Source organism: Barbatula barbatula (assembly GCF_947034865.1).
Source record: "Barbatula barbatula genome assembly, chromosome: 14".
NCBI lineage: Eukaryota > Metazoa > Chordata > Actinopteri > Cypriniformes > Nemacheilidae > Barbatula > Barbatula barbatula.
In genome coordinates this window covers 9,689,848-9,714,675 of record NC_136777.1, presented here as the reverse complement: position 1 = coordinate 9,714,675, position 24,828 = coordinate 9,689,848, and the positions used below count along the sequence as shown (strand labels likewise).

Here is a 24,828-nt window from a genome sequence, read left to right as displayed (position 1 = left end):
CGCCAGGGAACAATAACACAATGCTAATTATTTGTTTAAGTTTTGCGGATGTGCATTTTAATTATGGCTAGCTTGTAGTGGGTGACGATTTGTATACTAAATCATACGTGGGAAATAAGAAGTACAGACATAGGAACAAAGAAGCAACAACAAACATGATAGTCCATAATTTCCCCAGTAAACAACTTTTAAAAAATATTTTGGTATCTCGTGTTCAAATGTGAGTCATAAATCTAGTCTTTCTCTGAGCAAAAGGAATCGTTTCAAGTTTTTGGTGCGATAACCGCTTTGTCATTATGTGTCTTGAGCTGGTAGGGTGATTTGGTATGACTGTTTTTTTTAATGTAGAAAAATGTGAGAGTGAGACTTTCCAGTCTGTTTTTCTGCCCAGGCGTACATTTGGCCATTCTCTGGTCTGCCTCAAAGATCGGGTTCCAGGAAGCGTCTGGGTCCGGTTAGCTCCATCAAAAGTCATTTGGACTTGACCCTTGCTCTGGGCTAATTATTGGCTGCTGAGTTCAAGTATCAAGTTGTTTTCCAAGAGCTCTCACTAGTGTAAATTATGGACATTTTGAGACTTTTTTGTTTAGGCATATGGATAGAATGGAACCACGGATGTGCTGTACCCATATTGCTGTGGTGTACTGGAGTTAAATTTGATCAGATAGGAAGGCTGAATTGGGTCATTTGTGTCTGCTCACCCTCTTTGTTTTAAGCATGTTGGTGCAGTTTCAGCACAAATTATACAACCTTTATGCAAGCCGGCTATCACACCTCTTGTTTCTGTCAGCCGCTAAACTGGGTTATTAAACTCATTTACATCATAATGTATCAGGGTTCAGATGATAGCGTTGGGTCACTGGGATTATGTATGCTTGTTATTTATTAGTTTATTTTATAAAAAAAAATTCTCAGCATATTACCAAATTCCCTGTTTTTAGAAAACCAGGTGAAATGTATTAGCCATATTATAGATTACTTCAGTCATAACATCTTCAAGGTTAGTTATGACTGTGGCTTACCATGACTCCGTAAACTGGAATACTTTGTAAATGTGTGTATGTGGGTTAGAGGTGGACTAGAACATCAAACAGCTGCACTGGGTGTTGTGATATTGATGTAAAAGTTAAACAATAAACTTTTAAGAATGATAATTATTGTTTTATTAGTTTTTAATAGCATGATCTAGTTCAGGCACCTAAATAAGGGAGTTTGTATTTGTGATGTAACAACATCATATACATCAGCTTGGTGTGATGAAACGCTGCATTTGCCAGAGAGGCAACACACATGTGTTTGTGTGTGCATTGCTGTGCACTATCCCAAATCGCTCTGTATCCTTTCTTTTCCTCTCTCTTTCATGCAGTGATTTGATCCAGGCAGTTCTACTTTTACATTACATTATTTAATTATTTTTTAATCCCTAAATGAGATTTTTAATCCTCATATTCCCTCACAATGGCAAAAAAATTAGACAGGTTGTCACAAAAGCATGTAGTACTTCACTGTTGATATGTCTTGTTGAATTAGTGCCGTTCCTAAAGCTTTAAGATTTGAATATTCTTTGTCGACAGAATCTGATTCTTGTCCTTCAATGCACAATGTCTGATGAAATTATGCAAAGTAACATCCTATGATCTTCTGTTTTGCAGCGTGTTGTTCGATAACATGTTGATGTAACAGATTGAATTGGCTTTGGCTCATGATATGGGGCCATTTGGAGCACTGAACTTTATTTAACCAAGCGCTTTTCAAGTCTCTGTCTTTTGCCACGGCAGCGCTTCAGAAATTATGACTGCTCTCCAATAAATCGGCAGATTAGATCGGACTAACACTGCTGCCATGCAGAACGGACCTCAATACAGATAATTGTTTTTTAAATGGCCTTTGCTGGGTGGGTTTTAATGCCTGTAACGCTCTCTCTCTCGCGTTCATTTTGTCATTCTTGCCCTCTCTGCTATGCATATGGCTGTAACCGTCAATGTAAATCAGGGGCATCCAATTAATATTGAATCAATTACACTGTGTGCGATTGTGTGGCATGTGAGACGCCTGCAATTTTCAGTGCCAAAATGCGACCTAAATGAGTGGCTTTACAAAGACCCCAGCAATTTAAGCCTTTTCCTTATTGTTTTTTTCTTCCTTCTTTTTAAATCACATATTATCTGAAGCTTGACGATCTGTCACGATCATAATTATCATCAGGGCGCCTTTCTGGAGTTCATCGGTGAGGGAGAGAGTGTCTCCACTCTGATCGTTTTTGATCGTTTTTTAAAAGGTTCTCCTCTAATTCTTCAGTAATGCGAGAAGCTGACGTCTGTCATGAGAGGAGACGTTTCTACAACGCCAGTCCTCTGTTGTTTTTTTCAGGCTGCATAGTGCGCACATTTGTCTGCGAGTGTGTAGGTGATGGCTGTAATACACTTTGGGTTATCGACATTCTTTCTTCTGAGGAAATATGCATGTGTGAGGTTCTGAGGTCTGTGTACTAGCCTAATATGACCCTCGGTGTCCTTTTTTACCATCAGGAAAATGAATTATCAGGAAGCGACAAAGACATGTCTTACCCGAGCAGAGATGGCGCCCTGGAAGCAGCTCTTTATGAATATGTATTTGTATGAGGAGGGGGTTTCACGTCTTATTTTCAAAAGGTTTTATTTTCTTTCACTGGCTGTATTTTTTCACACACCAGAGCTTCACACACGACCTGTCCCCTCTTTTGGATAACGCACCGCTACTGCACACAACCGTATGCCCGTGTGTGTATACATCTTCTGTACCTGTGTGTGTACCAGCTTGTGACTGATCTTGAAAAAAATAGCAGTATCGAGCATGTGTGTGTGTATGTATGAGAAAGAGAGCTTTCCGGGGGGATGAGGTGTAATAATAGTGCAGCATGATGTTTAATTCTCTTGGAGCGTTTTGCTGCATGTGACGATGTGTCTCGCAGCATCCCTCACAGAAACGTTGTGATATTCTGCATCCTCGGGCTTGATTTGCATGATATAGTCAGCTCTGTGCTGTGGGGGTGGACAGCTCCCTTTCATTCGCCATTCTCATCTAATGGGCTATAGCACACACTTTTGTTGGATTGGGAATTTTGTGTTGCCTGGGAAAAAAAAGAAATGCCTTCGCTTTTCATTCCAAAAACAACAAAAAGAACAAGATAACACACTTGAGTCAGGACATCTTTTGTTTAGTTTGTGTAGTATTTTTTATATTTGATTCCAGTGAATATATTTGAAAGATACGGGCAGTGCACATATGTGAATATTAACATCTGTAAACCGTAAAAATCACAGGCGATTAAACGTTTTACCTGTTTTTGCAGCAGAGCCAGCATACAGGGAAACAAAGGTATTTAGCAGCCAGACGGGCACTGCCTGGCACGATGCCACCCGCTCCGTCTCAGTTCTTCCACCCCCGCACCCCTTCATACACTCTTAGCACCCAGTGACGCTCTCATCCCCCCACAAACACATCTCCCTCCCTTCTGCAGACAATGCCATCCTCCATCACAAGACAAGAAATGCCCATCTCTCTCCTGTATGTCTGTTCTCCATAATTCCTTATCACGCGTCTTTTTCGTGACAGCCTTGCGCAATTGCTTCTTTTGACGGATGTTTAATTAAAAAAAAATCAGGCAAGGCAAGAAATTTCCTGCTATATAAAAACACCAAGAAAGGATGTTGCTGTCTGAGGATAAATACGCAGTGTCTAAGGTTTGATTTTGAGTCTGTGAGCAGTGCGGTTATGCCTCACGAGATGTCTCATCATCTCTGGTCGGATCTCCTTGTTTTATTTCTGAGATCGTTTGTGTTTGTACGTGGGTGGACGTGAATAGACCCACTGGGTCCTGTCATATCACAGCTCTCAAATTGTATCGGATGTTTTAGAGAACCATGTCCATAAAAATGTTTATGTACTACAAAGCATATTTATAAATCTCGGTGGATTACAGACCAGGCTTCTATAAACCAGAGTGGAATGGTGCTGAATTACTGGCTGTGTGTGGCTGACAGGGGCCTGTGCATTTGTTTGTGGTTCTCTGCAGCCGTACATGTGAGGTGTGTGTACATGAAAGGGTGTGTGAGTTGGCAGTGGTACTGCAGGACATCCCTCTGCGGTCAATGCCAAAGAGAATTTGGCAGGGCTGGAGGCATCGGGTGGGCTTCAGGAGGGGTGTCCTCTACTACTCTGTTTACCTTCACTCCACACACACGCACACTTTGATATAGCAGCTACTGGCTGTCCAATATGCAATGGCCCTCTACTGCATCTAGTGTGTTTCCGTAAACTGTTTTTCACCTCAGCTTTTTCTCCTGCAAGCATCATTGCAACTGCAACTGGATATTTAATTCAGCTTTGCAAAGAAAAAAAACGTGTCTTGGATAATAAAGTGGCACAATTATTATAGGTAATAAAAAGCAAATCATTTAGTTTAAATTGAAAATACCTAGTTCACCAAATGAGCCAAAGCCATCACGGATGCAAGATGCCCATGTTCTCTCAGTTTTTTGCTCTATCTTTCCTGGAATCACCGGGCGGACACAAATCCACTATGAGGTCACCTTGACCAGCAATGCCCTGCACCAGCCAGGTCGCTCAATACGATCAATTCATCTGGGCTCTAATGGTTACAGATGGCAGGACTCAAGTCTCTACAGACAGCTTCAGTTCAGTTTTTTCTTTCTTCTCCCTTCCCCTGTTTTTTTCCTTTCCTTCTATCGTTGTGTCTCTCTTCGGGGATCCTCTGCCCAATGCACTCAGATATTTTCCACACAGGTGGAGACAGGATACTTGCTTTTACTGATCCTGGTATGTAAAATAACGTAAAAAAACAAACAAGACAGTGTTAAGCATAGACAGGCCGTTTCTTGTAGACATATCAATGAAGCCAGCGGTCGGTGGATCTCTGTAAAAATCTTTCACTCACACCAAGACAGGGTTTCACTGGAGGCCGGTCCACACCCCTCACCCGTGTAAGGTCCTCAAAAGCATGCGTGCTACGTCTGGATCTGCCGTCCGTATCTCCCTCTCCGTGTTTGTGTGTGAATTGGGTGGCTGCCTGATCTGCTCATGTTGGTATTGGGCGCCTGCCTAGTTTTAGTGGGCTGTAGTGTTTGCGGATGTGTGTGCGGGTGTGCGCGCACGTGTGTTTGTGATTAAACTCTGCAGCGGTGACGGAATGCGTGCGCGATGCGTGACGAGTGAAGGATCTTTCAAAGAAAGAGAGACCGAGATTAACAACAGTAGATAACAGAGAGGAAGTTTATATTGAATTTTATTTTGGTTAGAATTTCACAGACTCTCCCTGGTGGCATTAGATGATCAGATAAATTGTTGGTTTTATTTAAATGATTAATTGTATTTTTTATCTTTATTGCTATACATATGACTGCTGAGAGTTTATTATTTATGCAAGTGTGTGCACATGCACACGTGTGCTTTATATAGTTACTGTATGAATGTTCAGAAAAGTCTTGTCGAATCCTTCAGGGTGAGTGGTAGCTGGGCTCTGTATCTGTATTTACTGCATTGGAGACCTTTGTGGGTCACAACCCCTCACCCAGAGCAGGACGGCCTGTCACAATCTCTCCCCTCCTGCCTACCAATAAGTTAATTGCTTTATTTTTAGATTTGAGTGGGATGAAGCGATCCAGAGCCCAGCTGCAACCCACACAAACACAACCCACCTGTGAGCACAGACACACAAATAAACCATCGCCTTTTTTACGTGTCATATAAACACGGCAGCCTTTGGGAAACTATTAGTACAATAATCTTTAATTGATAAAGAAATCAAATTGTTTTTGTTTCTTGTAGAGTGACTACGTTCCATAAGTATTTGTTAGAAAACCTTGTGTTGCAGGTTAAATTGAGAAGAATTGGGTTTGTTTCTCAGAGATATGGCTCCTGGCAGGCGTTTTTGAATGGATAACATTTTATCATGCTCTGTAGTTCTATTTTTATTCTTTGTTTTATTTTATTTCCTCACTTCCATTGCTCAGAATTTTCATACTGATAAAAACAATGCTATTGCTTTGATTGAATTAAATTACTTTAATAAACGTAATGAATATAAACGTAATGAAGCGATTTTGCCAAATTATATGAGCGCTAAAGCTAGTTATTTCTGTTAAGGTACTTCTGGCATCCCTCCAACGTCTACTACCACAATTATTGAATTGACTCATTATCACTGATAACGCAATGTGTACTGCTAAAGCAGTTTTTCTTTATGAATTCACACTGACCTGAATGAAAGACGAATGAAATAAAGAAGATCTTTGTGATGAGTAAAGCTAAGAGCAAGCCTTGTTAAGCAGCCATTATTGTGTTGATTGGTCTCTAAGCTCACACCTAGACCCTCAGTAGCCTCTGTCGGGCCCACGGGGCCGTCTGAGCTAACACACACACGCGCACTGGGCTTTTCTTGTTAACAAAACTTGGGGAAAATGGTGCAACATCTACCCGTAAAAAACACACGCACACACACAAAGCCTCTACTTCCTGACTGAATCTTACTGATAATTTGCTCAGGCTCATTTGAATTTTAAGCACTTCTTTAATCTTCAAAGCCTAAATTGCTTTATGAATATGCATGGTGTGGGCAGACTTTAGTTCATTACCTAGTTGTAAATTCTAATGACCATTAGGTCTTCTCAGTAATTGCCAATTGTTTTGCATTTTTGATTGGCCTATTACCATACGCATTCTGAACACATCAGCACGGCCTGTCAGACCTTCGCTGAGAAAGCGCGCGTGTGTGTAAGTGTGCATGCTAGCACAGGGGACGGGGTCTCGCATAAAAAAGCAAAGGTATAAATTGCATCCGCGTTTTGCTTTTCCAATCCGGATTTTGAGGGAGAAATGGAGGATGTAAATGAAAGCAGCGTTTTGTATGTAAAGATTGAAAGTTCACCGGGAGATTTGACATATTTAATTTACTTGATGACTCCGCACACCCTCATTAATGCACTTTGCATACAGCAGCGCACTTAATCACTGCTGATCAGACCCGGCTCAGCCTGCCGCTGTAACACGCTGTAGAGATAGTGGAGAGAGAATCATCTAACCACTCAAATTACGCACACATGCTGAATGACTGTGCCTTCTGCATGTGATTTAAAAAAAAAAAATTGTCGGGAGTGGTACATGTGTGCAGCTTAGCACCGCTATTTTTTATTTTCCAAACCCTAGTAGCCCCCTTCCCCACAAGGAAGCAGATGTCGAACACCTACCCCCAAACACACACACACTCTTGCTGGGATTCAAATGCTAGTGCCATTTTCGAAGTGATTTGTCTTACTAAGTGAGGCTCTCTGTTAACATGCTGAGGGAAATTAATTAAATCTTTCAGCGCATTGCGTGTGTCCCTCCTCATGTGGACACGCGGCTTTAACCATTCCAGATCTCAAACATGCATTCGTACGGTCGGACCCATATGGAAATACGGACTGTAATGTGTACTGTAATTGAACCAGAGTGAGAGGGGGCTAGCAATGTCAGTCATACAAATTAATGTAGATATTATTAATGAGCTAGATAAAAAAATGTTTAACATAAATAAATAAATAAATAGAAACAGAAAATACAGAAGATAAAATGAAAAAAACTAAAGGGACACACTTTCCTGTTATTCTTCATATTTTGTATGTATTTTTCTTTCCTGTCTCCTTGCCAGTTTTCACCAAAAGCGCTTTAAGGGAGCTGAAATCAACATTGTGATGAAAAAGACTTCTTAATCGGGAAGAAAAGTTAGTTAGGTACAGAGCAGAGCCGCTCAGTCTTAGAGCGGACGCGCTGGTTTCGGGAGAGGAGGGAGGGATTGGAGGGAGGTGTGAGCTGGAGAATGGGGGCCGGGGGGACTTGACAGGCACTGTTTCCTCAGGACTTCTTTAGCCCTACCCTGGCTGTGAGCACGCTTCAAAGTTGTTAATATTCAGCTGGGAAACCGTATCCAGAACACAAATAAATTATTAAGTGCATGAACTTTTTAGGCAGTAAGATGAACTGATGGGGCACATCTGTGAGATCCAGGGTCTTTTTTTATTTGTGTGTGTGTGTGTGTGTGTAATGTGGTGTAGTATGGGTTTCTTTGCATGCGTGTGTGTGTTTGTGTGTATTCGCAGAGTGGATCTGCCCTTTTCCGACTTCCCAGCCTCTGGTCTCCGGCCAAGGGCATGCATAATTGATTCCACACGCGCTATCATTTTCTTGATGTAATTGCCTTAGTAAGATATGATGAAATCTAATGGATAATTTATCGTCTCAAAATGGGTAAAGAACGAACGAAACGGTTTAGGGGGTTCGGCTAGAGGAACTGTGTGGGGGGTTGTCGATTTGACAGCCCATCTCTGCCGGATGGTGTGTCTGATCTGTGAAATATGGACTGATTAGCTTCTTTCTTTCTTTCGCACCTCATCATCATTTGCGAATCATGTTTGTTGTTTGATTGAGTTGTCTTCTTGCTCTGGACTGCTTGGGACTGTTGTATGTAGAATGCATTTGCGTGGTCTGTGTGTGAGATGAGATCCTGGCAAAGGCTCTGGACTGTTTGTTTCACAGTGGGGGTTGTGAACCGTGTCTGTTTGTGCTCTGAACAGGAACCTATCCCTGATGGGTGCTGCTGTCTCTAGCCTGTTGCCTGAGCTCATACAACTCACACACACACACACACACACACACACACACACACACACACACACACACACACACACACACACACACACACACACACACACACACACACACACACACACACACACACACACACACACACACACACACACACACACACACACACACACACACACACACACACACACACACACACACAGGCACATACGCAAGCATGCATAAACACGCAGCGGGGCTTTACCTGCTCGTGTTGTGTCTGCCTTAAAGGTATAGTTCACACAAAATTGAAACCGCTTGTCTTTAATTACGGCCATTTATCCTCATGTCGTTCCATGCATATTATTTTCTACTAAGGAAAAGGAGATATGTCCAAGTAATTCCTGCCATATAATAAAAGTGGATGGTCACCAGAGACGTTGTGGTCACCATTCACTCATTGTAGTAAAAAGATCAGCTTGGACATTTCAGATATCTGTATGCACTTTTGTTCTACACCAGAAAGTAATTTGAGTTTGACATAAAGATGAGTAAATGATGTTAGCATTGTCATTTTTATGTGAATTATCTTTTTAATCCTTGTATTAGTTATCGGCCGAAACCATTCTAATGTGTTGTCAAATGTTTCAGTGCACATCATTAGTCAACGTCTCTCTTTTGTGAGGAGATTCTTATGGCTAAGGCTTCATATTTATCAACTGTCTAAAAAAACCAGACGGATGATAAATGTAATACCTGACACAGGAGAATAATATATAATGCTGTCTTTGATTGCGAGAAAAAAGTTAAATCACCCTCTGTTTCAAAAACTAGATATCACAATACTCTTTAAAGTCATTTTTTCCAAAATTTTTCCTGCCCTCTCTCTCTCTCTCTCTCTCTCTCTCTCTCTCTTTTAAACTTATTTCCCCCTCTCTTGAGTTTCATTCTCTCTGTTGCATGTCATTCCAGGGAAAATCCAGGAGCCGTATGTGTCTCGACACGTCTGACACTAATGTTAACCATTCTTTTTATCTCTTCTCTCCCCTGCTCTTTCCCGCACACACACTTTTTCATTCTTAGTCTCTAATTCTCTGCATCTTGTCTCTACATTTCAATATCCACCTGTATCAAAGACACCGCCCCAAAATATATTTAGACAATGTATACATTTTTGTGAATTAGAAGTCAAATATTAATCGAAGTGGTATGTGCAAACAAATAATGATAAAGCCTTTCTGCAGAATTAACTTTATTTTTGCAATTCCTAATGGAATAATGGTTTGCAAGGAAATAGTTAAAGAACTCAGTAGCCCTAAATTTGTATATGCAAATTTGTATAATTTATTCCAAATAAATGCCACTCGGATTGATGTGTTTTATGTAATGCAAATTCGTTAGCAAAAAACTTCTTGGGGCCACTGTATGTTATAATACAGAACCGAGGGATTCAGGTCGGGTAAGGATCGGTCACGCACATCTGTGCCTGCGAGGGGGCATTGGAACGGTGGTGGCAGAACAGAGGGAGCAGCTACACAAAGGCAAAATTGTCCAGTGGGTCCATTAGCCTCCTTGGACTCGGTGTGGTCAAACTGGCTGAGCCAGACAGGATGATAGATTGCTTTGTCAGAGTCCCAGGGTGAGCCCTAAACCTGAAGTACTTTGTTTATCTCCAACAAAAAGGGAAAGGCTTTAGAATAATCTATGTCTATTTATTTTTGGAGAAAGAGAGGACGGCAAGGGTTTGAGGGGCTGAGGGGGATGCTGGTTGAAGGGGGAGTGGTGGGGCCCTATGGTGGTTGTCCATTAACAGATGAACTTGGCCGAGGTCCAGCTGTTTGATGAGACAGTGTCATAGCCCGCACTCACTCCAGCCTTTACAATCTCTCTTTTTCCCTCTCTTTTACTCTCTCTCTCTTTTTCTCTCTCTCTCTCTGTCTGCTTGCCTTTTTAACTGTCATACGTTTCATTCTTGTTTTCTTCCTCCCTCTCTCCCTTTCTCTGTCTCTCACACACACGAACACTCACACTTTACCTGCTGACGATTCCTCAAATGTTTCCAGGTTAGTTTTTCGCTAAAGGCCAAAACAACGCTTCGTTTATCGCCACCATCTGTACCCCCCCACGTCAGAACCAGTTTAGACTGGTTAGCTGGCCCTGTAGCCTGGGCTCCGTCATCTTGCTTTAGCTTGGAGGACTTTCTAGAGCAAAAACAAAACAGCATAAGAAAATGAAAGCACTATTCTGTATCGCTCGTGACCGGAGGGTCATTTCTGGTGATTTTAAGAAAACAGGAGAGTTAAATTAACACAAAGTGCTATCAGGTACAAAAAAAATCTCTTGTGGAAATCATATTTCACCCATAAATGTGTTTCAGAGGTGTTATTTTGCTATGTCCATTAAGTGAGACAGGAGCTAAGCTGAAGCTATTGCAGGGCATGAAACGGACACAGAGGGTCCTTAGCTTGTTGTGTTTAGGCAGACAGGGTCACATGTTGAGCGAGCCATAGCAAGGGCATGTCCTCAGTGGAGTCTATCACTGTCCATCCAGCTGCGTTGGGACCGCCTGCTTGATCCCCACTCCCTAAGCAGTTTTCTGAACCTCTGGACCCCTGATGTATGACCCACTTACCCTCGGCCAACAGAGGACACCATTGATTTTTACCCTCTTTTCTGAGGGATGGCCAGTGAACCCTGGACCAGCCGTGACCCAGGGACAGTGATTCATTGGTTGACACTATGCTTTAAAACTCAGTGCCTTGTAGGACTGTGGTCTTTGGCATAGATTTGAAACGCTTTTCTATGATTGATTTTCTTTGTTCAGTTTGTCCTTTAGTACAACACACCATTTCTTCTTTAGTCATTTCTGTTAGTCCTGTAGATTGAACTATCATTATTGTTTTTCCTTAAAAAATCTCGAAATATCCTGCAATGGTGTGGTTTGGTGAAGAGGGAGGGAAGTCTTTCTAGAACACAGAGCTATAAAAGTTTTTCTTATCAGAGACACACCCACCTCCCCACCTTGTGCTAGCTGCCGTATCAAAGGTGAGCTTGGACACGGGGAACAGAGGTCAGTACTGGCATACTCAGCTGTAATTCAGCTTGGGTTTTCATGTTTTATGGGGTTTTTGCATAAACGTAATGATTTGTATTCTGTACAAACTGTATATTTTATCCCCTAACCCTCACCATATCCCCAAACCTAACCCTCACACAAACCTACATTTTTACATTTAGACTTATGCTTGGCTCTGACACAACTGTGTCAGTTATCCATATCTCACTGCTGGCCATCAACTGTCAATCACAGTTTGGCTGAGGGTGTGAGTTGTGTGTAGTAAAAGTGCTCATCTGTGCAACGTGTTTGTGCCACGCTGGAGTTTTATGCTTTGAATGCTTTTTGGTTTGAATGACAGATGATGTATTCATTTAGAATTTCGCAGTACCATCAAACTAAATCTTTTTGTGATTATTAACTTTTGTCTATGTGTAGGAGTGTAATTCGTATACAATGCAATGCTTTTATCCTTTTTTAGTATTTTGCATGATGTTTAGAGTCTATTTATGTGTTCTTATTTTTAGCCCATTGGCAAGCTTTTATTCTTTTTTTAAGCATTGACCTGACTTTATTTTCTTAAAGTTCAGCTTATGCAATTAGATTGTTTTAGAAAAGCATATGTTTTTCCCAGTGCAAAAATAGTGATAAGAATATTACTTTCTGCACTGCATTCTACAAGTCATCAGATGGTAATTTCATAATTTTAAATATTAAGATTTATTCATTTTGATTAACCTGAACCCTTTTTTTATAGAATTTTTCTCTCAAATGTTTTTTCCCCCTAGGGTAGTCACATTTATTTTGTATGTAAGTGTGTGTGGCTGACCTGAATACTCCGTTTAGAAGTTCTCCAAGCAGTCTTTAGGGAACCGGTTTTGTGTCTCTACAGCTTTTACCCTGAAGACACAGGAAACGCCCAGCAAATGTGAAAAGACATGGTCAAATGCTGGCTGCGTATGTACAAGCTCTCATAAAGTCTCACATGTGCACATATAGCTGCGGAAGAAAATTAAGAGACCATTTATTTATTTAAAATTATTTTCAGTTTTTCTGAATTAACTATTTATATGTGTTTAGGTAAGACGACTTGTCACGCTGTCAGTCTTTCACATTGCTGTTGAATGACTTTGTCACTCCTGAGGTTTGATTTAGTTGAAATTCCCTGGACACTGGACTGGAAGGACCACGATACATCTAGAAATGCTGATTGTTTTTCAAAACCATAAATGCTGAATGCTGAAGCTGTTTTTTTTTAATACCAGTGTGTCTTTTACAGAAATCAGCATTCATACACTGCGATGACTCATTAACACACACTTGTTTGGCATCCTGAACTGTGTTTGGTGGCAGATACCCAGGTCACAGAGCATGTGCCATGTGACAGCTGGCATTTCAGAGTGTGTTCATGTTGGTGCTTATGTACTATATGTGTGTATAACCCAGGTCAGAGAACAGAACCCAAGATGTAACCACCGGCCAGATACAGCTTGGTCTGGGGCAGAGTGATGGGTCGACCATACATAGAAACGCTAGTGGTGGATATAGAAGGACAGGTTCAACATGGACAACATGGAATTCATTACACCCTGTCCACCATCTTAGCTGGCTTGGATGTCTAAGGATAGATGTAATCGCATGTATTAAATGGCACAGAGCAAACTCGATACTATATCACGCAAATTTGGTCAATACACTGTTTGTGGCAACTCATAGCCACACAAAGTCCAAAAAACTTCAAACGTGAGTCCGTCTCGTAATGTGCTAAGCGTTACACTCCCTAGACAAACAGGAACCTTGAAAAACAAAAGCCCTTTGACACCAACTGAAACAATAAATTAATCTACTTCCTCCTCAGACTTTTCAACCATCTCTTTCCCTCCACACTTCACCTTGATCAGGTTATCACTCTCTTTTAAAGGCATAGTTCATCCAAAAACATACGTTCGATGATCATTTACTCACCCTCATGTCGTTCCAAACATGTTTGCCTTTCTTCTGTAGCTTTGTGTGAGAAACAGCAAAATGAAAGCCAGTATTGACTGTTAATCTTCCCCTCCAGTGACTTGAGAACAGTTGCGACCAGATCTTTGAGTCAGTGAGTTGAATTCAGATCAGTCAAATTTTTGACTGATTTGTGACCCGTGCAAGAAAGTGAAATGTTCTGACAAGAACAACATAGAAGTGAATAAATCATTTTCATATTTGGGTAAAGTATTGCTTTAAATGAAAGCAGAGGGTGCCCAAACCTCAGAGAATCACAAGAATATTTTAACCAAGCATCTCGGCCATGATCTTAAATTTCTTCTCTGCACGTCAGCGGGGAGCAGGCTAATAGGGTTGTTGGTGTTGGAGTTTGATGTATGGATTATGTTTACCGTAGCATATTTTGTTTGCGTGCGGGGGCCGCATGATTGGGCCTTGTGATGAATGGACATGCCCTCCAGATTCACATCAGCACCTGCGCACCCTTCCGTTCATCTATCCCGAACACCGCGGCCAAAACTGCCCCCACACACCCCTGATGCGCCTCCATTTACGTCCTTAAAATTGGCTTGAATTAAAATCAAGTGCAGAAAAGGCTGCATTTTTTCAAAATGTGTTTACAAGACCTTTACCATCAGTGGCATGAAAGGATATGGTAGTGTTTATCTTGGATACAGGTTCAGCCACTGTTAGATGTTTAGTTATGCAAACGTGATATCTGTGTTCACAGGACACAGAGTATATGTGATGTTTGCTTTTGGGCTGTGTGGAGTCTTGTTAAAGTGCCTTTTATTAACAGTTTGCCTGGACAAGAGCTCTTTGGCATTGAGGCGGCACTGTGTGTGTGTGAGAAAGCGAGAGCAGTTTTCCACAGCTATTACTTCTGCAGAAGGGCCATCAAAAGCCACATCAGGGCTTTTAATGGGCCCCGGTCCACAACTGATAGCTTTAAGGTGTCCAACAAAACGCAGAAATATCCAGACACCTTTATGCACGTAATCCATTAGGATATAGGAGTGCAGAACCCATAGTGAAATCTACACAGCTGTAAAATGTGGGTGGTTTTTTTTCGGATTCCAAAATGTGGTGGAGTTTTTGGCGAGCGCTGCGCAAGCTTCGCTGTTTGCATAAGAGCAGAGGCTGGTGGCGTCTGTGTGGGGTGGAGAGGTGAGTGTGTGAGTTTGATCTGCTACATTGTCTTCGCTCTTCACACGGGGCTCTCCAGTGAGAAGTAATCAATAGCAGCAGTGGCTGACTCGCTGCCTTTGTCTGCGTCTCTCTGCAGCTGCTGAGAGACAGTTTTGACATCTCGGCATGCCGCGGGCAAACTCTTACCCTCTCTCTCTCTTTTGCGTACACACTCGCGCACACACACACCATGCCAGCCTGGCTGCTCTTTGTTCACTGCTTTACTGCTCTGCCTTTCCGGCACACGAAGGGGCCTGTGTAGGAGTGTTGCTCTTTCTATCTCTCTCCCTTTATTTCTCTGCCTCTTTTTTTTAAACATTCCATTTTTATAACTCTGCACTGTCAAACGCATTACAGCGATTCCGTAAGCCGTGCTGTTCTGCTCTGGAGAGCTGACGCTGCGAACTCTGACCTCTTCCAGACTTTATCGCCTTTTAACAAAAAGTTGTTAATGCCTTTGATAAGTTGCGGGTCGGCTGCATGTGCGAGGGAGCGTGCGTGGATGGCCGTGGGGGAGGAGACTGTTTGTGACCTCACTGCTTGAGCTCGGGCTGATCAGTAGCCAGAGAGTCACTGGCTCTTCAGTTATTTTTAACAGTACGGTAGTTCTTGTGCAGGATGGGGGAGCTGAAGTGTAATTGAGCTCTAAAAATGCAGTTTTGCTTTGATGTGATGAACCGGTGAGGAATTTTGTCCAGAAGGATGTCGGAAGATAAGTGTGATGGCAACACAGAGACTCTTAAATGTCCTGAAAGTGTGATTGGTCACCTGGACATGAAGCAAAAAACAAGCATTGTTAACGGGAGCTGTAATTGACACCAATGTGCAGCTTAAAGGAACAGTTCATCCAAAAATGTTATCTTTCTGTCTTCATTTACTCACCATCAAGTTGTTCCAAATCTGTATGAATTTCTTTGTTCTGATGAACACAGAGAAAGATATTTGGAAGAATGCTTATAAAGAAAGAGTTCTTGGAGTAAATGAAGACAGAATGTTCAGTTTGGGTGGACTGTCCCTTTACATGTACAGAGACAGAAAGAGTCTGCACAGGATGTTGTACACGTTTGATTCATGATGACCACTGCTTTGTCTTGCTGTTTTCCTCTCATGGCCCTTATGACCAAACACAGATGCAATTTTGTGCTAGACCGGTTAGCAGAATTCTCAGGTGACCCATTTGCCCTGCAGACCAAAGCACCATGCAACACTCTTCATCTGTCTTCCATCCCCTTGTTTCTTTATTTATTTACCTTGAACACAGAAATGAAAAGCTCTTTGACACGAAGTCTTTCCAGGCCTTGATGTAGGTGTGCGTGAACCTGAAAGAAAGAGTGCAAGTGCAGGGAGATCTGGGTCTGCTGGGGTGAGCTCTACATTCATGTGATCTATAATATGACCCGCATCTCTGTTGACCTTCAGAATGAAGTGACCAGGATCTGACCAGAACAGCAGTCTGGCCAGTGAGCCGCTCTTTAACAGGAACACACATAGCACAGTTCAAGATTGATTTTCTGTGTGCGTTCGTAAGCGTGTGTGTTTATTTTAAAGCGGGAACTGGTGACCGCAGGAGCTGCCATATCTCTACACGGATGCCCTGCTGTTTATCGGCTCAGCGCTCTATGCATAATTTAAATGGGGACCTTAGCCACACAAATTAGAGATGGGCCTCCGTTATCATTCATAATTCGCATCTGATAACCGCTAATAACAGCCCTCTCCCTCCTCCGACAATGCTGGCTATATAATGGACCTAACAGCCTAAACCAAATTACATCCAATACGTATATGCCACAAGGCTAATAAAGGCAAATAAATGTATCGCAGGCCGGGTAGCCCAGTGCCTCCTAATGCACATAAATCCAGGTTGGCTGGCTCTCATTACCCTGTGTGTGTAGCAGAGGCTAAATCCTGCCTCTATCATGTCCTGCTCCCCCAGTGACCACTAGCTGCCAAGTCCGGGAGGCAAGCTGCCAGTAATCAGCACACGATTCCCCTCACTCATCGAGCGGGCTGCAACTGTCATAGCTTAGTCTGAATAGCGATGGTCTGTGCTGAGATGATGAGAGTGGTTTGTTAGTCTAACTGGCCGCCCCTCTGCCACCCTTCTTACGTGCTTCTTACCACCCTAAACTTACCTCAACTGATCTTGACTTGCTTGGCACACGTGTAGGACAGTCTTATGTTTGTAAGAGTATTGCGGGTTATATCTGCACTCCGCCATTTTATAACACTCGGGTGACTCTTATGTAGATTTCATACACCTGGACACTGTTTAGTGTGATAATGTGTGTGATTGCTGGAGAACATCTGGACATGACAAGAATGCAGAAGTGAAAATCGCCCCTCTGTTCACTCCCCTTTGTCTTTATCAGTGGTTGTGAGAGGCCTTCTGAGTGCTCTGTTTCTTTCTCTCTCTCTCTCTCTCTCTCTCTCTCTCTCTCTCTCTCTCTCTCTCTCTCTCTCTCTCTCTCTCTCTCTCTCTCTTTCTCTTTCTTTTACCTGTTTATTATTCTATATGTGGCACAGTTTCACACATGTTGTCCAGACAGCTTCACCTTTCCACACCTGAGGAAAGAAAACAGGTAGTAAGAAACAAAACCGAGAGTGCAGCGCCCCGTTGAACTGGAACGCTTTCTGTAATGTCGTCGCCTCAACTTCTTGCTGTGAATCAGGTTATTTTTTCGTGGAAGGCTGTTTCCTGCTCTCTATAAATACATTCTCTCATGTGTGTTTGAGAGAAAGCATGCAATACAATGTGTCTGTTGGGTTTTGGCTCCTAAATACACACACACACACACACACACACACACACATGGTGGTTTTCGTGTGCCGCTCTATCACTCAGAACTCAGTCATGACCTGCCAGGCCCTGTCTCAGATTCCCATGGAGGGCGTGTTGAGACCTTGTGTAATGACACAGTACCATAGAAGCCGCTCAACCTGTCCCCCTTCTCCTCCTCCGATTTCCCCTTTCTTCCATCCGCTAATCTTCTGCTCTGTGACAGTGTCCAAACGGTCAAAGTTTGACGGACTTCAGACCCCAGTGCCAAGGATTCATTCAGCCAAATGGAACTATGGTTGAAAAGGGGACATTTTTTTATCTTTTATTTATTTATTTATTTACCTATAAATCCTCCTGTCTCGCCTTTTCTTTTCTCTCTCTCACCCATCCTCTGTGCTCTCTCACTGTCTGCCTTTACCTCATTGCCTCCAACTTGGCCCCAGACTTTCAGACAAAGCGAGAAGACCCATTGTTGCATGAGAAAGCAGATCATTGGCAGGTTCAGGATTGGATAATAGGGGTGGAGTTTGAGGGGGCGGGTTACGGGTGCAAGCGGGTTATGGCGGCCTGTGAGAGGATCCTGTCCGCCGGAAAGACCTGGGACCGTCCACTCCCCTGTTTCTCAGGCAGGTATCCGGGCGTCTCTCTACGGTAACACAAAATGTCCGCCACGGCTCCCCCGTTGCCAGGGTCTATTATTAGTAAGTGTCAGTCAGTTATCTGAGAGTAGTGCTTTTAGCTGCCATTTAAGTGGCTGACACTCAGGTTTTGCAGCAGATTAAATGAAATTTTAGGCGCAGTTTGGCTTGGCTGCGAGTGGACAAAGGAGGCAGCTGTTGTTGGAAATGTAATCTGGCACCAGCGGGAAAAGGGTGCCATAGCTGACGCTGCCCACCAATCTATCTGCTGCCTTATTCCCAACAGAGCCAAAATGTAAAAAATTATTTACTTCCTCCATCTTCACCTATAGCACGTTTGAGTTACTTTCAAGAACCGTTTTTTTGCCCTCCCAGAATTGGACAAACTGTGAGCTATGCTCCACACCCTGACAATGACTGATGCTGTCAAAACATTTGATATTTTTCTCATTTCAACTAAACAGTTTCATGTACCCATATATTTGCTCAATTGTTCTAGTGTCTTCTATAGATTGACAAACTTGGATGTGGAGGTTACAGAACGCTTAATGTGTTTATGAATGTGTGTGTGCAGCACGGCGGGTCAGGGGGATTTCCTGCTCTGCTTTCTTCCGTGACTCTTATAATGTCATAGTGCCCTGCCCAGCACTGCTTATCAGGTGACATAGCAACGTTTTTTGTGCCTTAGTTTTTTTAGACTTTTCTCTCTACTTGTCTTTGGGCACTATGTGTATTTTATATTGCATTTTTATATATTTTTTTATTAAGGGGCTACATTTTCAAAATATACTAAATGTATTTTTTCCTGAGCATTTAAAATCATGCTTCTTTGGTAAAATAGATAACTTAAATCAGTTTATAAAAATATGTTTCTATAAATTTGAACAATTACCAGTAATTATAAATATAAAATCTTCTGCAAAAGTAGCCGTAAAAAGTGCATTCGAATATAACATAATAATTGCTCCTAAAAATACATTTTAAATAATGTGCTTGTTTTATATTAAAAGGTCTAATCTGTTCTTTATATTAGATAAAATAAATTCTAATCTGGTATCAGATTGTAATTTCCAATATAAAGACAAGATTAGAAATGTATATTAGATCTAGTATCTAATACAATCTAATCTAGATAAAAAAATTCTAATCTGTCTTTAATTTTAGTAGAGATTATACATAACACTTCACATTTTGTATCTTTTTATTATTATTAGATAACAGAGTTTTTTGTGCCCCAATTTTCTGGGACATTTCCAGTGGCATTTCTGCCCCAGGCGCTGGCTTATGTCTTAAAAGTACGCCGGCGTGTACGTGCGCGTGATCATCACAGGAGTCTAAAGTTTGCTAGGGGCCGCTCTCTCCGTCTCATCATCGCCATGGCCTGCTCTGGCCCAAATGCAACACGTGAAAAGTGACAGTTGTAAACGAGCGTAGATAGCAGAGGAGGCCTTAACTGTGAACAGCATAAATTTTAGTCCACCCGCTCCCTCGCGCCGCTGCGGGGCAGAGAGTATTGATGTCAGCCCCTGTTTGAAGCCGCTCTGCGCTAAGTGCTCAGTTCTGTTACTGCAATCTGATTGTCTGTTTTTAATGAAATGGATTAGTTCCACTTGTCCACCGTGAAACGACATCATTTCGATCTGTTCGAACTGGCTTCCAAAACCAGTTTGATACTGTACAGAGTTGCGGTATTTACAAATTAAAACCTAGTTTGTAGCACAGCCTGAATATACATTATCTGTTTGGCTGGTAGCCATGAAGGGCAGAAACCGCACTGCCAGTTCGTTGCTCTACTTATGTTCCCTTATATAACTTGTGTTCTGTAATGCAGCGCGGGGTCGAGGACCAGGCTCAGGAGTGCAAGGTTGAGGTCAAAAATTAGAAGCTGAAACGAGATCACTTGCACATTGTGAAATCTCACCTACTCGGAACGAGAGACCCGCTGTCCTTTATTCATCTGAACTACTGGAAAAACCCTGTAGTCAAGGGCTTTTGCTCAGACGGGTTTGGTGAGGTGATTTTCTACAAACGGTAAACACACTGCATCATAATAAATGTCAGCGGCACACACCTCTATGTTTTCTCAAGGTGTTTTTTTTTTAAATGCTTTGGGTAGATGTGTAGAGTGTTTTTTTGCGAAGTCCAGGCGTTTGAGATAAGCCTCGGAGATATGTTCCATCACCCCAAGAGACCTTACAGACAGTTCCCCCCTCACTTCCTTGTACCCTGCTTCGCGCCACCCCTATGAGATCTCTGATCTATAGGACCCCGGACACATTTTTGGCAGAGCGTGCAGGTAATGTTCCAGCATGCTTTGAGTTGTGGCTCCTTGCCGTGTTAAAACCTGATTTATTGACTTTTGCCGTTGAAGAGGGCTTGCAGGTACAGCTGCAGTAATTAAGATTTTTATATCGGTTGTGTAAGAGTCCCAAACAGGAATGGGTCACATTTTTGCAGATGAATAGATGGTTTTCTTGGTCTTCGTACATGAAAAAGCCCTCACGCTGAGCTCAAAGCTTTTGCTTTGTGTCCAACTCATACCGCTGACTCCCTTCCACGCAGAAAAATGGACGCGGATGAAACAAATGGTAATATGCTCATTTCTGTAGAGAGAGCTCGGACCGTGGCCGTACTCGCTGGTTGTTAAAGGCACTGTTTCCAGCCCCAGTGCTGAGCTGTCAGCGGTAACGTACGATGGGATGATATGGATTAGAACACTTGTATTGAATTATCTGTGGGACTGGGACTAAATGTGTGTAGAAGCTCTGCCATGAAGAATTAGACTGAGCTCCAAAAGCCACAGACCTGCATGCACAGCATCCATCTTACCGCCCTGTTATTGATGGTAAATGTTATACTGTAGTATTAACGTCTTCTTTCCACGCCATACTAATGTCGGTGTTTCCCTGACTCTTAACCCTTGAAACACACACGGGGAGAGGAAGCGGAAGAGTACTTGCAGCGTTTTTAGGGCACATTTTGGTGCGTGGTTGTAAATTTTATATGTAAGCAATGTCTGATCATCTGTTTATGCATATTTAAACTAATTCTGGAGCTACTGTATGTCAAGCAGTTGTGAAATGTCAAACATGCGTTTCCCGACAAGGATATTTTTTAACAAACATTCAGAGTAATTTGCATAAATCAATATACAAACCCATGAAAGAACCATAACGGATATAGCTTGACTATATTCTCAAGGCTCATAGTTTTGTTTTGGTTATGTGCATTTAAATGTTACATTACACTTCAGGGCAGGCTAGATCTAGCTGTTTAAGTAGAGTTGTGAATGCATGCAAATACTATAAATAATTTCCTCACCATTGCCCCGATTGACTTTTATTTTATGGACGCAAAACCATGGCAAGTCAATGGGGAGCAACGGTACTAACATTCTTCAAAATATCTTCTTTTGTGTTCTGCAGAAGAAAGAAAGTCATTCAGGTTTGAGACGACAAAGAGGATGACTAAATAATGACAGCATTATTTTGTTCCTTTAAGTGATCATACTGTGCCGCAAGATCATAAGATCCGATCTGTGCATTAAGTCTTGTATTGAACATGTAGTCTCTTACATATAAGACACATGGAGTAGGTCCTTTAGTGTCACTATAACCTGAAGGTCCCTCTTTCTTTCTTTCTTTCTTTCTTTCTTTCTTTCTTTCTTTCTTTCTTTCTTTCTTTCTTTCTTTCTTTCTTTCTTTCTTTCTTTCTTTCTTTCTTTCTTTCTTTCTTTCTTTCTTTCTTTCTTTCTTTCTTTCTTTCTTTCTTTCTTTCTTTCTTTCTTTCTTTCTTTCTTTCTTTCTTTCTTTCTTTCTCTCTAGTCTCTCTCTTTCTGCTAATGGCCGTGGCCTGCTAAAGGGAGCAGTAGAAGGGTCAGCCTGAATTTTTTATCCTGATAAAGTGCAGGGCCGCAGAGTGGCTTTGAGTCATGCGCTCTGTCCCGCATGAATAAAGCACACGCACTCACACAAGCACACACAGACAAGTGCTCATCCTTTCACTCCTTGCATCACTGATTTGCCTTATCAGTATATTGACGCATGGCTCAAATTTTTTTATGACCGCGTAGAAGCAGTTTATTTCCTGCTTTTAAACTTTTAAGTCTTTCTCGTCATTTTCACACCCACCCCTTGTCCCACTTCTGCTTTCTTACTGTACACACCTTTATGGACTTAGTCACGTCTACCCTATGTTACTGTACATCTGGCACTAAAACATGTGCACGTACACACCGCTAATGAGCCCCAGCAGCAGATTTCAAGCCCAAAGTTTCAAGTTCAATACCAAAGCACATTCTCCTTTATTGTATCTTTATTACTGTTGAGAAAAATACATTGCTACATTGTTTGAGAAGGAATGAAAGCAGGTGTTACTAAACACATGCATTTGGCAAACTAATATTTAAACTGCACAGACACCAACCACGGCACTGATCTCCATATTCACTGGTTTATTATGGTCTATACAACAGTGTTGCTTTAATATCTAAAAGTATTTTTTCTATTTGTTGATCTATTTTGGATTTGTATGTTGTTAGTTTTTGAGGGAGTAAGATTGAAATCTTTCATCCATTTTTGAATTGTGAAAGAGACGTGCACACCTCACAGAACTTTCTCTCGGCTCTCAAGTATAACTCTATTTATGTGCTGCAGTTCAAAGTAAATAGCGCTTTGGCGTTAGATCTGGCACAGATTTAATATCATTTCCCTTATTGCGTATTTATGAGAAGCTTTAAACTAACATGTAATTTGCCTATATATGCTCCAGCATTATACAGTTACCCAGGCCGCCATACGCTCTTCCCATCTCAGAGGAGAGAGAAAGCAGACCAGGTGTGTACGAGTGGTTGACATGAGGGCAGGCCTGCAGGGCGGCTGCGCTTTCACAAAGCGGCCAATGCGCCAGTCGAGAGGAATGAAACAGCACTGCCTTGGCAGCTCTTAAAACAGTGGTGTATTTGTGTGTGGCCCGTGTCCCCGCTGCGCTGGATAGACGTGCTGAGAGCTCTCTCTTAAAGGCATGGATGTCACATGTTCTCCAAAGACCCAGTGGACATGTCACACAGCTGGAGGCGGCAGTCAGGAGGGTGGTGTGATGTATCAGGTCAGATGAAGTTCTTGAGAGTTTGGTGTTCTTTCTCTAAGATGCGTAGACGGTGGAATCAATTTTTTATATATTTTCTGATAACTTTGAGATATTTTTAAATCGTGCTTAGTTGCATTTTTTAAATTTTAAAGCGCTTTGACTGGCAGTCACAGACTACTCAGACATCCCCATATTATAACTGTGAACCGTGAACAGTGTGTGTTTAACAGTACACGCATGTGACGTGTCAGATGTATCTCTGATATTAGACACTGTAATTCCTATGCCAAATTGAAGGCATGTATGTTATGGCTACAGCGAGAGGTTTTGAGCGAACCGGGGGCTAGTTGAAGGGTGAGTCACCGAGTTCCTTTGGGAATGAGATAGGGAGTGTTTGTTGGCTTTGACACGGTTGCTGGGTTTCGCTCTCTTTGGCCTTGGCTGACATTACCTCTGGTTCCTGCCCCGGCACATCCAGCCTGTTCGTCCTGCCCCCCCCCTACACCCACAGGCCCTACGGAAAGCAGAGCAACAAAGAAACCCAGATAGTGAACACTTAGGTAGTTCTGTGAGTGCGGAACGAAGAGCGCAAAGAAAAGAAACAGTTGAGAAAGACGTGAGAACAGGAATTTTGAAACCCAAAATGACTTCAATGGAAATGTTCTGTCATCGGAAGTTATTTATGAGATGGCACCAGAGGCTGTTTTCCAGGAGGGTGGCATCTTGCCGCAGCCTGTTTAGCAGCGATAGGGCGCGCTCTATTAGCATCCCCGTCCTACCGGTATCTGAGGCCGGGTGAATTTATGTGAATAGCAATTTAATCTCCTTGTTTTAATGGGATATAAAAACCCTTCCCGGACAAATGTCCTCTAATAGGTCTTAAAAGTTGTTTGTTGGTGTTGAAATGGGGGTAATTAGTGGACCCATAGCTTTGGGAGAGGGCGTCGGTGGTTGGGCCCCGGCTCTTTCCATGCGGCCGTCCGATCTTTTGGGCCTGGCTAAAAGGCGCTGGCCACTCCTCAAAGGAAAGCATTTGGAGGGCTTGTGACCACTGCGCTCAGGGGGGTGGATGGGAAATGAATGGCACAGCACTTAAGAGTATCTCTGATGGCAACATTAACCACATTAGAAGGCTCTCAAAATGCCCTAATGGAGCACTCACAGTTATGCACGCAAACACCACTAAAAAAAGGATTGCAAATAGTTTTCAGGAACTTTTTAATGTGTGATTTATATATTTCTGTAATTTGCCAGCTGCAATATCCTTTCCCTATTAAGTAAGATAAAAACCAAACCAGAACGGGCGGTAATTTCTCTGGACAAGAGAGTGATGATAATACAGAGCATCTTCAACATGTCCCAATCGTCTTAGATGTCTAGTCCTTGAATCAATTACAGTGAAAAGACTCCGTATATATTCAATACAGAAGTTTCCAAACATGATCTTAAAAACATTTTGATTTGAAGGCACG

At 42.2% G+C, this 24,828-nt stretch overlaps 1 protein-coding gene across 3 annotated transcripts in view; it reads left to right on the top strand.

The window, feature by feature from the left end:
• bcl11aa (BCL11 transcription factor A a) overlaps positions 1 to 24,828 on the top strand; it is a 56,587-nt gene that overhangs the window by 12,716 nt on the left and 19,043 nt on the right. The gene's annotated exons all lie outside the window — the stretch shown is intronic.